Source organism: Heterodontus francisci, chromosome 45 (assembly GCF_036365525.1).
Source record: "Heterodontus francisci isolate sHetFra1 chromosome 45, sHetFra1.hap1, whole genome shotgun sequence".
Lineage (NCBI taxonomy): Eukaryota > Metazoa > Chordata > Chondrichthyes > Heterodontiformes > Heterodontidae > Heterodontus > Heterodontus francisci.
In genome coordinates, this window is record NC_090415.1 from 8895282 (window position 1) to 8910574 (window position 15293).

Sequence of the window (15293 nt, forward strand, 5' to 3'; positions counted from 1 at the left end):
TGTGTTGGAACGAGCTGGAGGTACTTTTCCATCTATTGATGAGTCATGACTTTCGTTCTGGTTCCTTCGAGTGTTTGCCTGGCAGATAAAAAAGGTAACTCTTACACTTGAAGAACAGGTGAGTGAGAAGACACAAAAGTGATCAATGTAATATTTTCAATAATAATCATTCTGAGCAATCACAAAAGGAAAGTTCACACATAAGCAGTGTCAGTGTCTGAGTCCACTGCAGTACTGCAGCACTCTGCTTCTGTTTCCCAGGTATTTGGAGCAGTTTTACAGCAATTTTGTGACATTCAGAAACAACCCATGCCCCGCAGTGCTCAATGACCCGGACGACTCAATGGAGAAGTGACATTTGCACAAGCCAGAGTTCTATTTCCATGTTCAATTGTTCAACGGACAAGAAGTAATAACTGTTTAAAAAAGTGTCCTTAATCTCCTCACCTGATCCTGCAATAGAGAGTCTTTGAAAATCTGCCATGTTTTCATTATTCAGCCATTTTTCCCCCACCATTCATAGAGAGATACAATACCTAAACAAGCCCTTAAGCCCATCGAGTCCATGCTGACCACCAACCACCCATTTATACCAATCCTATATTAATCCCATTTTCCCTCTCACGTCCCCACTATTCTCCTTCAACATACCTACACCAGGGGCATTTTATTTTAACAATGGCTAATTTGCCTATCAACTTGCAAGTCTTTGGCATGTGGAAGGAAACCAGAGCACCCAGCGGAAACCCATGCAGTCACAGGGAAAACTTGCAAAATACACACAAGCAGGGTGAAGAACCGGACCAATGTCAATGGAGCTGTGAGGCTGCGGTGCTAGTCACTGGGCCACTCTGCCACCCAATTCACTATCCAACAACAAACAGTGAGATATTGAATCCGAACCCGGAACATTCATTACAGTTTGGAGAGAGAAATCAGGAATGATTTTGGAAAAGGGAGTTCATCATATTCTGTCTCTCTCTCCCTGTCCAGACAGTGCCTGAGAAAGACCTCTCCCTTTCCTCTGGCTCACTCCATGTTCCTGGACCAGTTCCTGCTTCACAGTGCATATTACAAACAGTCCCCCAGTCCTGCTGAATTAGCAGAAGTAGACCATTCAGCCGCTCGAGCTTGCTCCGCTATTCAATTTGTTCATGGCTGATCAATTTCTGAGTTGAATTCCACACTCCCATCTATGCCTGATAATCTTTGATTCCCTTGCCTAACAAGAATCTATCTACCCCTGCCTTAAAAATATTCAATTACCCCATCTCCACCACCTTCTGAGGCAGAGAATTCCAAAGTTGCACAACCCTCGGAGAGAAAAAAATCTAATCTCTGTCCTAAAATGGTGACCCCAAATTCGAAAACAGCATCCCCGAGTTTTGAACTCATCCACAAGAGGAAACATCCTTTCCCCATCCACTTGTCAAGACCATTCAGGATGTTATACACTTCAATCAAGTCTCCCCTCACTCTTCTAAACTCCAGTGAAGAAAAGCCCAGTCTGTCCAACCTTTCCTCATAAGACAACCCACTCATTCCAGGTATCAATCTAATAAACCTCCTGTGAAACACCTCCAACACATTTACTTCCTTCCTTAAATATGGAGACTAAAACTGCACGCAGTATTCAAGATGTGGTCACACCAATGCCCTGTATAACTGAAGCAGAACATTCTTACATTTATTTTCAATTCCTCTCATGATAAAGGATAGTATTCCATTTTCCTTCTTGATGACTTGCTGTACCTGCATACTAACTTTTCATGACTCATGCACCAGAACACCTAGATCCCTCTGCACCTCGGAATTATGCAGTTGTTCTCCATTTAAGTAATACTTTGTTTTTTTAATCTTCCAGACAAAGTGAACAACTTCACATTTTTTCACATTACACTTCATCTGCCAGATTTCTGACCACTCACTCAACCATCTATCAAGGTCTGCAACCTCCTTCTGTCCTCTCCACAACACACTTTCCTACCGATCTGTGTGTCATCTGTAAATTTAACTGCCATGCCATTGCTCCCCTCATCTAGGTTATGGATATAAATTGTAAAAAGTTGTGGGCCCAGCACAGACCCCTGTGTTACTCCACTTATCACATCCTCCCGATCAGAATGTTTTCTGTCAGCCAGCCAATCTTCTATCCATGCTAATTAAGTTACCCCCTACACCATGAACTCCTGCTTTGCACAATAACCTTTCATGTGGCACCTTGACAAAGGCCTTCTTGAAAACCAAATACTGTATGTCAATGGGCTCTCCTTTATCCCCAGTGCATTTTCCTCCTTGAAAGAACTCGAACACTTTGGTTAACCATGATTTCCCTTTCACATAGCCATGCTGAACATTTCCAATGACCTTGTGTTTTTCTAAAGGCCCAGCTATAGCCTCCTTCATGATCAATTCTAATGCATTCCCGACTCCGGGGTCAAGCTAACTGGCCTATAGTTACCCAATTTCTGCCTCCCCACCTTCTTGAATAGAGGGGATATATTTGCTACTTTCCAGTCTGATGGAACCTTTCTAGAATCTCGCAAATCTTGAAAAAATAACGAGTCAACTATTTCAGCAGCCATAACTTTAAGGACCCGAGGATGAAGCCCATCAGGACCCAGAGACTTGTCAGCCAGCAGCTCCATCAGTTTATTCAGTACCACTTCCCTGGCGATTGTAACTTCACCAAGTTCCTCTCTTCCTTCCACCTCCTGATTTACTGCTATTACTGAAATATTTTGTGTATCCTCTAGTGAAGACAGAAGCCAAATAATTGTTCATTTCAACCACCATTTCTTTATTATCTACTATTAACTCCCCATTCTCATTCTCTAAAGGACCAACACTCACTTTACTTACACTTTTCCTTTTTAAATACCTATGGAAACTCTTGCTATCCGTTTTTACATTTCTAGCTAGTTTGCTGTCATAATCAAATTTATTTTCCCCTGATTAAACTTTCAGTCATTCTCTGCATTTATTACATTCGAACCAATCATCTGACCTGCCACTCGTCTTTGCACAATTATATGCTTTTTCCTTAAGGTGGAGGCTATCCTTAACTTCTTTAGTTAACAATGGATGGTGGGTCCTCCCCTTGGAATTTTACTTTACTGTAGGAATATACTTCCTTTGAGTATTCAGAAATATCACCTTCAATGTCTGCTACTGCTTCTCTATTGATTTATCTCCTAGCCTAGTAACCCAGTTCAATTCAGCTAGCTCAGCTTTCATGCCCACATAGTTGTCCTTATTTAAGTTTAAAATACTAGTCTTAGACCCACTCCTCTCAATTTCAAACTGGATGCAAAATTCAGTCATATTGTGGTTGCTGCTACCTCGAGGTGTCTTTACACTGAGGTCATTAATTAATCCTGTTAAATTACACAATACCAAATCTAATATAACCTGGTTCCAGAATGTACTGCTCGAAGAAACTATCTCAAAAGCATTCTTTGAACTCCTCATCCAGGCTGCTATAACCAATCTCATTTTTCCAGTTTATATGTTGAATAAAATCCCCATTATTATTTCCATCCCTTTATCACAGGCACCCAAAATTTGTTCTTGTATACTTTACCCTACATTGTCATTATTGCTCAGTGGCCAGGACACAACTCCTACTAGTGACTTCTTTCCCCCACTATTCCCTGGTCTACAATTTATCTCTGTCAGTTTCTGATTTTGAGTGTGAGTAAATCAGTACCTGTTTTATGTGAGAACCGTCTTATTCTGTACCTTTCAGATTTTGATGTGTCTGTGTGTCTGGCTTGTACTTGGTCCCAATCAGTTTAGAATATGTGAGTGTGGATTTGACTGTTAATATTCCATTCTTGGGAATATGAGTGGGGGTTCACACTTCATCTTTGAGTGTCCAGTTAGGCCAATTTAAAGTTTAATCTGTGCCCTTAAATTTCTAATGTGTCGCTGTGGTTTTTATCCTGTCACTGTCACTATCTGTTATAAGAGTAAGGGGTAGATTCTGGTTTTTGATTGTGGATTTTTCACCACATCTCGACATTGTCTCGGATGTGAATGTGATTTTTAATCTGTACATGCCAGTTTCTGACATATGGCTCTGAGGTTGAATTTGTACATGTCATTCTCTGGTATGTGACTGCCAATTGTATTCTGAACCTCTCAGTTTCCTTTACCTGTGTGCGAGTTTTAGTCGGTATCTGTCAGTATCTGGTATATGAATCTTCTTCCTTATGCGTATGTTTTGTTCTGTATTTGTCAGTGTCTGAAGTGCCAATTGTCAGGTTTTCTTTGTACCTGTCACTCTCTGTTATGCATCACAGACTTTCCCTCTCTAACTGTAAATTTCTTGCAATTCACTGTGGATTTCACTCTGTGTCTGTCAGTCTCTGGTAGTTAAGTGTGGTTTTTATACTTCATCTCCTAATTTCTGATATGTGAATGGAGATTTTAATCTGTACCTTTTGGCTTCTAGTGTGTGAGTCTGTGTTTCAATCTGTATCTACCAGTTTCTCATATGTGAGGGTGGCATTTATTCTGCACCAGTTACTTTCTGAAATGTGTGAAGATTTCAATCTTTCCCTGTCAGTTTCTGGTATGTGAATGTGAATTTATTCTGGATCTTTCAATCTTTGGATTTGACTACATGCTTTATCCGATACCTATTTGCTTCTGTTAAGTGAATGAAGGATGAGATCTGTACCTGTCCATTGATAGTAAATGAATATCTGTTTTAGTCTGTACCTGGCAGTTTATGGCAAAGTAAGGTGGTTTATTTCTCTGCCTGCCAGATTCTGATATGTGACTGTTGTTTTATTCTGTACCTGTTATTTTCTGTGATATGAATCTGGTTTTTGATCTGTACCTGTCAGTTCCTGTTACTTGACTGAGTTTCACTTTGCACCAGTTGGTTTCTGGTATGTGAGTGTCAGTTTTAAGTTGTACCTGTAAAGTTAAGGTATGACAGTGTGGGTTTATTCTGTATCTTTCAAATACTAGTGTGTGATATGGGTTTTTTTTTCCTCTGAATCTTTCGATTTCTGGTCTGTAAGTTTGTGTTCTTATCTGCATCTTACAGTTACTTATAGGTGTCTGTGTGCACATTTCCTTTTTCTGCAGCTATTAACGTCTGCTACGTGAGTATGTGTAATGTGTGAAGACCAAGGCAAAATATTGGTATAAATTATTTGCCATTTCCCTGTTCCCCATTATCAGTTCTCCAGTTGCATCCTCTGAGGTCCCCTCACTCACTTTAGCTGATCTCGTTCTTTTTATATACCCGGAGAAGCTCTCACTGTTTGTTTATATATTTCTTGCCAATTTACTGTCAGAATCAATGTTCCCCCTCTTTATTAACTTTTTAGTCGTCCGTTGCTGATTCCTAAAATATTCCCAATCCCCTGGCCCACCACTAGTTTTTGCCTCTTTGTTTGCCTTCGTTTTTGATTGGATATTCTCCTTGACAGCATTTATTAACCACAGATGCTTCATCCTTCTCTTTTTGACTGGGATAAATTTTTGCTCAGCATTATGAAATATCTGTTTAAATGTCTGCCACTGCTCATCCACTGACCTTCCCCTTAGTCCATTTGCCCAGCCCGCTTTAGACAACTCTTTCTTCATACCACAGCAATTGCCCTTGTTTAATTTGAGGACACTGGTTTGAGACCCGAGTTGCTCGCCCTCAAACTGAATTTGAAATTCTACCATGTTGTGATCACTACCCCATAGAGGATCCTTAACTACAATATCTCTTGTTAATCCTATCACATTACACATTACTAGATCCATAATAACCTGTTCCTGGGTATGTTCTGCAATGTATTGATCGAAGTAACAGTCCCTGATGTACTCGACAAATTCACCTTCCATATTACCTCTGCCAATCTGATTTGTCCAGTCAATATGTTTACCTCTGTAATCGTATTTACGCTACGCAAATTTGCACGTTGCTCTGCTAGTAATCTGAGGAGTATTACCTTTCTGGTTCTGCTTTTTAATTTAGCCCCGAGCTGCTCATAGGCTCTGAGCAGAACCGGATTCCTTGTCCTACCGATGTGGACCAAGACAGCTGGATCCTTCCCCTCCCACTCCAAGTTACTCTATAGTCAAGAAGAGATGTCATTAATCTTGGCACCAGGTCGGCAACGCAGCCTTTGGGACTCCCTGTTATTGATGCAGAGAATGGAATCTATTCCCCTAAATCTGCAATCCCCGATTACTAATCCCCCCACTTGAATAGCACTCTGAACCACGGTGCTGTGGACAGTTTGCTCATCCTCCCCTACAGCCTGTGCCCTCGTCCACACAGGGAGCAAGAAGCTCATACCTATTGGATAAGGGCTAATGATATGTATTTGAATGTGGGCCACATTCTGGACTTTCAGTCTCTGATCCTGTGTGTGAATGTAGGGTTTATTCTGAATTTGACAGTCTCTGGTACTGAATGTGTGTTTGGAATGCATTCCTTATGTGTCTGTCTATGGGGGAGTGTGTAAGTGTGGGAGACATTCTGTATCTGCCAGTATCTCTACTGTGCACACAGGATAGACACATTCAATATATGTAAGTTACTGATACTGTGTCTGTATATGTGATTCATTCCTGATCTGTGAGGCTCTGGCACCCTGTTTGACTGGAGGAGTCACTCTGCATCTGTGTGTCTTTGTGCTGTATGTGAGTTGAGATCCTGCTGTATTCAGGACTTAATATATATTTCAGGCATTGTGTTGGCAACACTTTGTTTCACACGTTAATTTATCAATATGTGTTTACTTGTGTTTAATTTGGATTTGCGATATTTTATTGCTGTAGGTTTTATTCAATTCTTGTTTGTGAGTTGCAGCTTGGTATCCAATTTGTAGCTCTGCAAAAGCAATTGTGAATGACGATCTTTCACATTTAGAGCATGACCTGATATGTAATGTCAAATTCCATCAGTTTGTAGAAAATGAATTAATCCTGGATGTTGTTGTCTGATCCTTAGTAACATGTTTGGACTGATGTGTAACTTGTATCTCAGTTTATATTGTGGGGTGTGTTATTGGGATTCATTCTGTAGCTTTCAATCAGGTACATTTGTTCAGTTCTACTTAAGATTTGGTAATTGAATTGTAGTCAAGGTGACACAATGTATTTAAAACTGATAATGTGTGTGTTTTTGAAATGTGATTGATATATCTACCAGTCAGGTGGAGTGAAATAGAAACGACTACTATCTCTAATGCTCTGTTTGACTATTGAATTGATAATGTGTCTCTTGGGATCAGTGTGGGTCTGACTACTTCTTTTGTTTGTTACAGTGGAAATGATGACCTGACCGTGTCACTGTGCTTTGTGACTGATACTGTACCTAATATGTGTTGGAACGAGCTGGATGCACATTTCCTTCTGTCGAGGAGTCATGCCTTTCCTTCTGGTTCCTTCAAGTGTTTGCCTGCAGGAAAAGAAAGGCAACTCTTATACTTGAATAACAGCTGAGTGAGAAGACAGAAAAGTGATCAATGTAATCTTTTCAATAATAATCATTCTGAACAATCACAAAAGGAAAGTTAACAACACAAGCAGTGTCAGTGTCTGAGTCCACTGCAGTACTGCAGAACTCTGCTTCTACTTGCCAGGTATTTGTAGCGGTTTTATAACAATTTCGTGACATTCAGAAACACCCCAAGCCCCGCACTGCTCCATGAATTGGAATACCCGATCGAGTAGTGACATTTGCGTAAGCCAGATTTCTATTTCCATGTCCCATTGTTCAACGGACAACAAGTAAGCACTGTTTAAAAAAGTGTCTTTAATCTTCTCACCTGGTCCCTTCAAATCTGCCGCATCTTTATTGTTCAGACATTTTTTTCTGCTGTTCACTATCTATTAACAATAAATAGTGAGATACTGGATCTGAACTCGGGACATTCATTACTGAAGAAGGGTCACTGACCTGAAACGTTAATTCTATTTCTCTCTCCAAAGATGCAAACAGACCTGCTGAGTATTTACATGATTTCTTGTTTTTATTTCAGATTTCCAGCATCCACAGTATTTTGCTTTTTATTGTAACATTCATTTCTGTTTGGAGAGAGAAATCAGCAATGATTTTCAATAGTGAGTTCATCATATTCTGTCTCTCTCTCCCTGTCCAGACACTGCCTGAGAAAGACCTCTCCCTTCCCCCCCCCCGGCTCACTCCATGTTGCAGGACCAGTTCCTGCTCCACAATGTACATTACAAACTGTCCCCCACTCCCGCTGAATGTACCCGGTAATCAATGCTAATCTATGAGCACATCGGCAGACGCGGGCCCAAATCTGTTGTACTGCTGTGAGCAGATACTGTTTGTTCACTTACCCCAGGCTTGTAATGTCTCCATTTGCAGCTGATTTAAACAATCACAGTGAATGGTGCTCAGAGACAGAGCTGGGGGATGGGGTGAGCATGCGCTCTTCTCCGCGTTATGACGTCATATTCGACAGGCCTATATCGCGCGTGAGCAGATCTCTGCAGCGAGAGTGGGAACAGGCGAGAGGAGCCGGGAGATAAAAGGAGCCGAAGCCAGAGACCAGAAGCAGCAGCGAGAGCCGCTCGGTTCTGTTCTGTGGACCTGCTTGACCAGCAAAAGGTGAAGTGTGATGTCACAGGAGAGCTGCTCAGTGATTGGTGGGTATTTCTTTCTTCCATTTGAGCAGTGGGAGTGGTGAGAGTGCGAGCCAGGGGGCAGCCGGGAAGGTAAGTTTCACTAGAAAGTACTTACCTCGTGATTGGGCGGACGCGGACACGGGGACTGCTGGGTAAGTGAACTTATATATTCAGGCAGTGGTTAAACCTGAAACACTACACGTGTCGTGTCTCCCACCCATCCTCCTCCTCTAACCAAAAAAAAAGGTCTCTTGTGTGGAGGGTTCGGTCAGGTAAGTTTTTTCCTTTATTTTTTTAAATCTCTTTTGTCAATTTAGAGCGGAGGGGATGGAAGCGCAGGCAGTTGCATGCTCCTCTTCCAGGATGTGGGAGGTAAGGGTCACCACTTGTTTAATATAGGCAGGCATCAAGATCGGCGCAGGCTTGGAGGGCCGAATGGCCTGTTCCTGTGTTGTACTGTTCTTTGTTCTTTGAGGCAGTTCAGAGGAGGTTCACTCGACTGATTCCAGATATGAAAGGTTTGTCTTCTGAAGAGAGATTGAGCAGTTTAGGCCTTTGCTCTCGAGTGTTTAGAAGAATGAGGGGAGATCTAATTGAGGGATATATAAGATGATTAAGGGGATTGACAAAGTAGACAGAGAGGAAGTTTCCTCATGTGAGACAATCTAGAACGAGAGGCCATAGTTTCAGAATAAGGGGGAGCAGATTAAAAACAGAGATGAGGAGACATTACTTCTCTCAAAGGGTCGTGAGACAGTGGAATTCACTACCCCACATTGTGCTGGATGACGGGACGTTGAGTAAAGTTAAGGAGGAGATGGTCAGATTTTCAATTAATAATGGGTTGAATGGTTATGGAGAACGGGAAGGAAAGTGGAGTTGAGGACGAAATGAGATCAGCCATGGTTGTATTGAATGGCGGTGCAGGTTTGAGGGGCTGAATTCTTCTTCCATTTCTCACCATCTCTTGCTCTCTCACTCTCTCCCTCTCACCTATTTTCTCTCAGTCTCTCCATCTCTCTCTCTCCATCTCTGTCCAATGGAGGAAATTCTTCCTCCATTTCTCTCCATCTCTTGCTCTCTCACTCTCTCCCTCTCACCTGTTTTCTCTCAGTCTCTCCATCACTCTCTCTCCATCTCTGTCCAGTTGAGATTCTGCCTCCATTTCTCACCATCTCTTGCTCTCTCACTCTCACCTATTTTCTCTCAGTCTCTCCATCTCTCTATCACTCTCTCTTCATCTCTGTCCAATTGAGGAAATTCTTCCTCCATTTCTCTCCATCTCTTGCTCTCTCACTCTCTCCCTCTCACCTATTATCTCTCAGTCTCTCCATCTCTCTATGATTCTTTCAAGCTCAGTTCTTCCTCTCTCTCTTTTCTATTTCCGTCTCTATTACTTGCTCTCCAACTGTCTTGCTCTGTCTGTCCATGTTGGGTCCCTTTAACAGTTTGGGACAGATCTGGTGGTGCAGGGTCCCTTTAAGAGTCTGGTGCTGACCCCCTCCCCCATCCCCCATCCCATGGGGGATGGGGTCACAAGACGCCCAAACCGCGGCTGCGCGGAGGCTGGAGGCAGCTTTTGACCCCTTGACCTCCAGACACGTGGGGAGAGGCAGCCAATGAGACCTCACTGACGCCCAGGCAGGAGGTGTCATCAGCCGCCATGTTTGCGTGACGTCACAAGCCGGCCACTTATTTCCGCAAACAGCAGCTGAAAGGAAAAGCAGAAGCGGCTTCAGCTTTCGATCTCAAGGGAGGAAAGTTGAATGTCTGAGCCGGGGGAGAATATAAAAAAGCGGCGGTTAACGCTCTTGTGGAGATGCGCATGTGCGGAGCATCTTCCCAGAGTGCAGCGCGGCCTTTTCCGCAGAAAGGGGCCGTTCCCCGTCGCACGGCATTGTGGGAGCCGCAGGACGCCATTGCCCCCTCATTAACTTAGTCAAAATTAACTCATTCCCTTTCAGCTCTCTATCCCTTCTTTTCTTATTGCAGGCGGACATGGGCTTTTTTGGCATCCATTACACCATCCCGGGTGTGATCAGATAGTCTGTCCCTTCGTAATCGATTTCCCGTCCCTCCAACAGCTTGTGCTTGTTGTTGGCTTTTCTCCTACTGAAATGGTTGCTGAATTTGTTGGTCTTTTTCTCCTGGCTTCATAGCTAACCCTCTCTCCCTCTGTCTCTCTCCTAGTGTTAGAGATAGCAGGAGGGAGAGAGAGAGGAAGACGAAGAAAGACACAAAGAACAACCCCAGCTTCTCCAATCTATCCACGTAACTGAAGTCCCTCATCCCTGGAACCTTGCTCGTGAATCTTTTATGTATCCTCTCTAAAGCCCCCACATCCTTCCTAAAGTATGGTGTCCAGAATTGGACACAATACTAGATGAGGATGAAGCAGTGTTTTATAAAGCTTCATCATAACCTCCTTGCTTTTATACTCTCAGTGTCTATTTACAAAGCCTGTATCCCATATGCCTTTTAACCACTTTCTCAACTCGCCCTGCCACCTTCAATTTGTGCACAGACATCCCCAGGTCTCTCTGTTCCTGCACCCACTTCCTTCTCTTCTTAGGTTCCCATGACAGAGAGGGACAGGGAGGTCTAGAAATAAGGAGGGAGAGAGAGTGCAAACAAACAGGAAACACATATGGGAACACCACCACCTGCAAGTTTCCCTTCCAGTCTCACACCATCCTGACTTGGAACTATATCACCATTCCTTCACTGTCACTAGGTCAAAATCCTGGATCTCACTTCCTAACAGCACTGTGGGTGTATCTACCCCACATGGACTGCAGCGGTTCAAGAAGGTTCAACAGCAATTCGTGATGGACAATAAAATGCTGACAGAGCCAGTAATGCACACATCCAACAAATGAATAAAAAATAATAACAATTTGGCACCAAGTCACTAAAGGGGAGACCACTGGAGGGACAGAGACAGAGAGAGAAGGAGAGAGATGGAGTGACAGGGAGGGAAGGACAGATGGAGGGATACAGAGAGAGAGGCAGAGACAGAGATAGAAGGAGAAAGACGGAGAGACAGAGAGGGAAAGACAGATGGAGGGAGAGAGAGAGAGACAGAGATAGAAGGAGAGAGAGGGAGTGTCAGGAAGGGAAAGACAGATGGAGGGACAGAGTGAGAGACAGACAGAGAAGGAGAGAGATGGAGTGTCAGGGAGGGAAAGACAGATGGAGGGATAGAGAGAGAGAGAGAGAGGCAGAGATAGAAGAAGAGAGAGGGAAAGACAGAGAGACACAGATAGATGGACAGAGAGGGAAAGACAGATGGAGGGACAGAGATGGAAAGACAGATGGAGGAACAGAGAGAGATGCAGAGATAGGAGAGAGAAGGAGTGTCAGGGAGGGATAGACAGATGGAGGGACAGAGTGAGAGACAGAGAGAGAAGGAGAGAGAGGGACTGTCAGGGAGGAAAAGACAGATGAAGGGTCAGAGTGTTCGGTGCTGTATCACTCTGTGACTCTAAGTACTCCTGATGAGCCTCACCAAGGCCTTGTATAACTGCAGTAAGACATCTGTGCTCCTGTACTCAAATCCTCTTGCAACGAAGGCCAACATACCATTTTCCTTCCTAATTGCTTGCTGCACCTGAATGCTTGCTTTCAGCGACTGATGTACAAGGACACCCAGGTCTCGTTGCACCTCCCCCTTTCCCTCTCTATCACTATTCAGATAATAATCTGCTTTACTGTTTTAAAACCAAAGTGGATAACTTCACTTTTATCCTATTTATATTTCATCTGCCACACAGTTGCCTACTCACCCAACTTGTCCAAATCACATTGGAGCCTTTTGCATCCTCCTCACAGCTCACAATCCCCCCCCCCAAACCCCACCCCCAGCTCTGTGTCATCTGCAAACCTGGAAATGTTACATTTACTTCCCTCACCCAAGTCTGTAAGATATATTATGAATAGCTGGGGCTCAAGCACAGTTTCCTGCAGTACCCCACTGGACCCTGCCTGCCACCCAGAAATATACCCATTTATTCCTGCTCTGTTTCCTGTCTGTCAACTAATTCCCAATCCCTGCCAGTATATTACCCCCAATCCCATGTGCTTTAATTTTGCACACTAACCTCTTATGTGGGAACTTGTCAAAAGCCTTCTGAAAATCTAAATGCACCACATCCACTAGTTCTCCATTATCGAGTCTGCTAGTTACATCCTCAAAAAATTCCAGTGGATTTGTTAAGCATGACTTCCCTTTCGTAAAACTATCACATCCTTTATAATCGACTCCAGCATTTTCCCCACGACTGATGTAAGGTTCTGTCTGTAATTCCTTTTTTTTTCTCGCCCTCCTTGTTTTAAATAGTGGGGTTACATTTTCCACCCTCCAATCTGTACGAACTGCTCCAGAGTCTACAGAATTTTGGAATATCCGGTACTTCATATGTATCTCAGGCATTGTGGTGACAACTCTTTGTTTCACACGTTAATGTATCAATATGTGTTTACTTGTGTTTAATTTAAAATATGGATGAACAATGTTTTATTGCTGTAGGTTTTATTCAATTCTTGTTTGTGAGTTGTGGCTTTTTATCCAATTTGTATCTCTGCAAAAGCAATTGTGAATGACAATCTTTCAATTTTAGAGTATGACCTGACATGTAATGTTAAATTCCATCAGTTTGTAGTAAATGAACTAATCCTGTATGTTTTTGTCTGACCCTTAGTGACATGTTTACACTGGTGTGTAATTTGTAGCTCAGTTTATATTGTGGGGTATGTTATTGGGATTCATTCTGTAGCTTTCAATCAGGTACATTTTGTCTGTTCTGTTTAAGATTTGGTATTTGAATTGTAGCCAAGGTGACACAGTGTATTTAAATCAGATAATGTGTGTGTTTTTGGACTGTGAATCATGTATCTATCAGTCAGTTGGAGAGAAATAGAAACAAATACTATCTCTATGCTCTGTTTGACTATTGGATTGATAATGTGTCTCTTTGGGATCAGTGTGGGTCTGACTACTTCTTTTGTTTGTTCCAGTGGAAATGATGACCTGACCGTGTCACTGTGCTTTGTGACTGATACTGTACCTAATATGTGTTGGAATGAGCTGGAGGTACTTTTCCATCTATTGATGAGTCATGCCTTTCCTTCTGGTTCCTTCAAGTGTTTGCCTGGCAGAAAAAAAAGGTAACTCTTACACTTGAAGTACAGGTGAGTGAGAAGACACAAAAGTAATCAATGTAATATTTTCAATAATAATCATTCTGAACAATCACAAAAGGAAAGTTCACACATAAGTGAGCGAGTGAGCAGCTGGGAAGGTCAGTTTGAAAGTAAATTTAATTTCCTTTTGTTTTTCGGCGGAGGCCAGGGGGCTGCTGGGTAAGTAAAACACTATATATTTGGGCGGTTTCTGAACCCGAGACACCACACTTGTAGTGTCTCCCACCCGCCCTCCTCCTCTAACCAAAAAAAAGGACTCGGTGGGGTGTTTATAAGGTAAGGCTTTTTCTATTTCTCTGGTTTTATCGTGATTGGTAAAAACTTTTTGTTCCTTTTTCATTTAACTAAGTTAAGCTTAAGATTAAAAATGGCAGGAGATCTCAGACCCGTGTCATGCTCCTCTTGCTCAATGTGGGAGCTCAGGGACATGACTGATGTCCCTGACTCCTTCACGTGCAGGAAGTGTGTCCAACTGCAGCTCTTGTTAGACCGCATGATGGCTCTCGAGCTGCGGATGGACTCACTTTGGAGCATGCGCGATGCTGAGGAGGTCGTGGATAGCACGTTTAGTGAATTGGTCACACCGCAGATTAGGATTGCTGAGGGAGAAAGGGAATGGGTGACCAAAAGGCAGAGAAAGAGCAGGAAGGCAGCGCAGGAGTCCCCTGCGGTCATCTCCCTCCAAAACAAGTATACCGTTTTGGATACTGTTGAGGGAGATGGCTCACCAGGGGAAGGCAGCAGTAGCCAGGTCCATGGCACCGTGGCTGGCTCTGCTGTTCAGAAGGGCGGGAAAAAGAGTGGAAGGGCTATAGCCGTAGGGGATTTGATTGTAAGGGGAGTAGATAGGCGGTTCTGTGGTCGAAAACGAGGCTCCCGAATGGTATGTTGCCTCCCAGGTGCACGGGTCAGGGATGTCTCAGATCGGCTGCAGAACATTCTAAAGGGGGAGGGTGAACAGCCAGTTGTCATTGTGCACATAGGCACCAATGATATAGGTAAAAAACGGGATGAGGTCCTACAAGCAGAGTTTAGGGAGTTAGGAGCCAAGTTAAAAAGCAGGACCTCAGAGGTAGTAATCTCAGGATTGCTACCAGTGCCACGTGATAGTCAGAGTAAAAATGAAAGAATAGTCAGGATGAACGCGTGGCTTGAGAGATGGTGCAGGAAGGAGGGGTTCAGATATCTGGGACATTGGGACCGGTTCTGGGGGAGGTGGGACTATTACAAATTGGACGGTCTACACCTGGGCCGGACTGGAACCAATGTCCTTGGAGGTGCTTTTGCTAACGCTGTTGGGGAGGGTTTAAACTAATGTGGCAGGGGGATGGGAACCAATTGAGGAGGTCAGTTGACAGTAAGGAGGTAGTAACAAAAGCCTGTAAGGAACTAGATAATGAAGTCAGTGTGACTAAGGGGAAGAGCAGGCAGGGAGCAGATGATGAATATAAAGGGACTGGTGGTCTGAGGTGCATTTG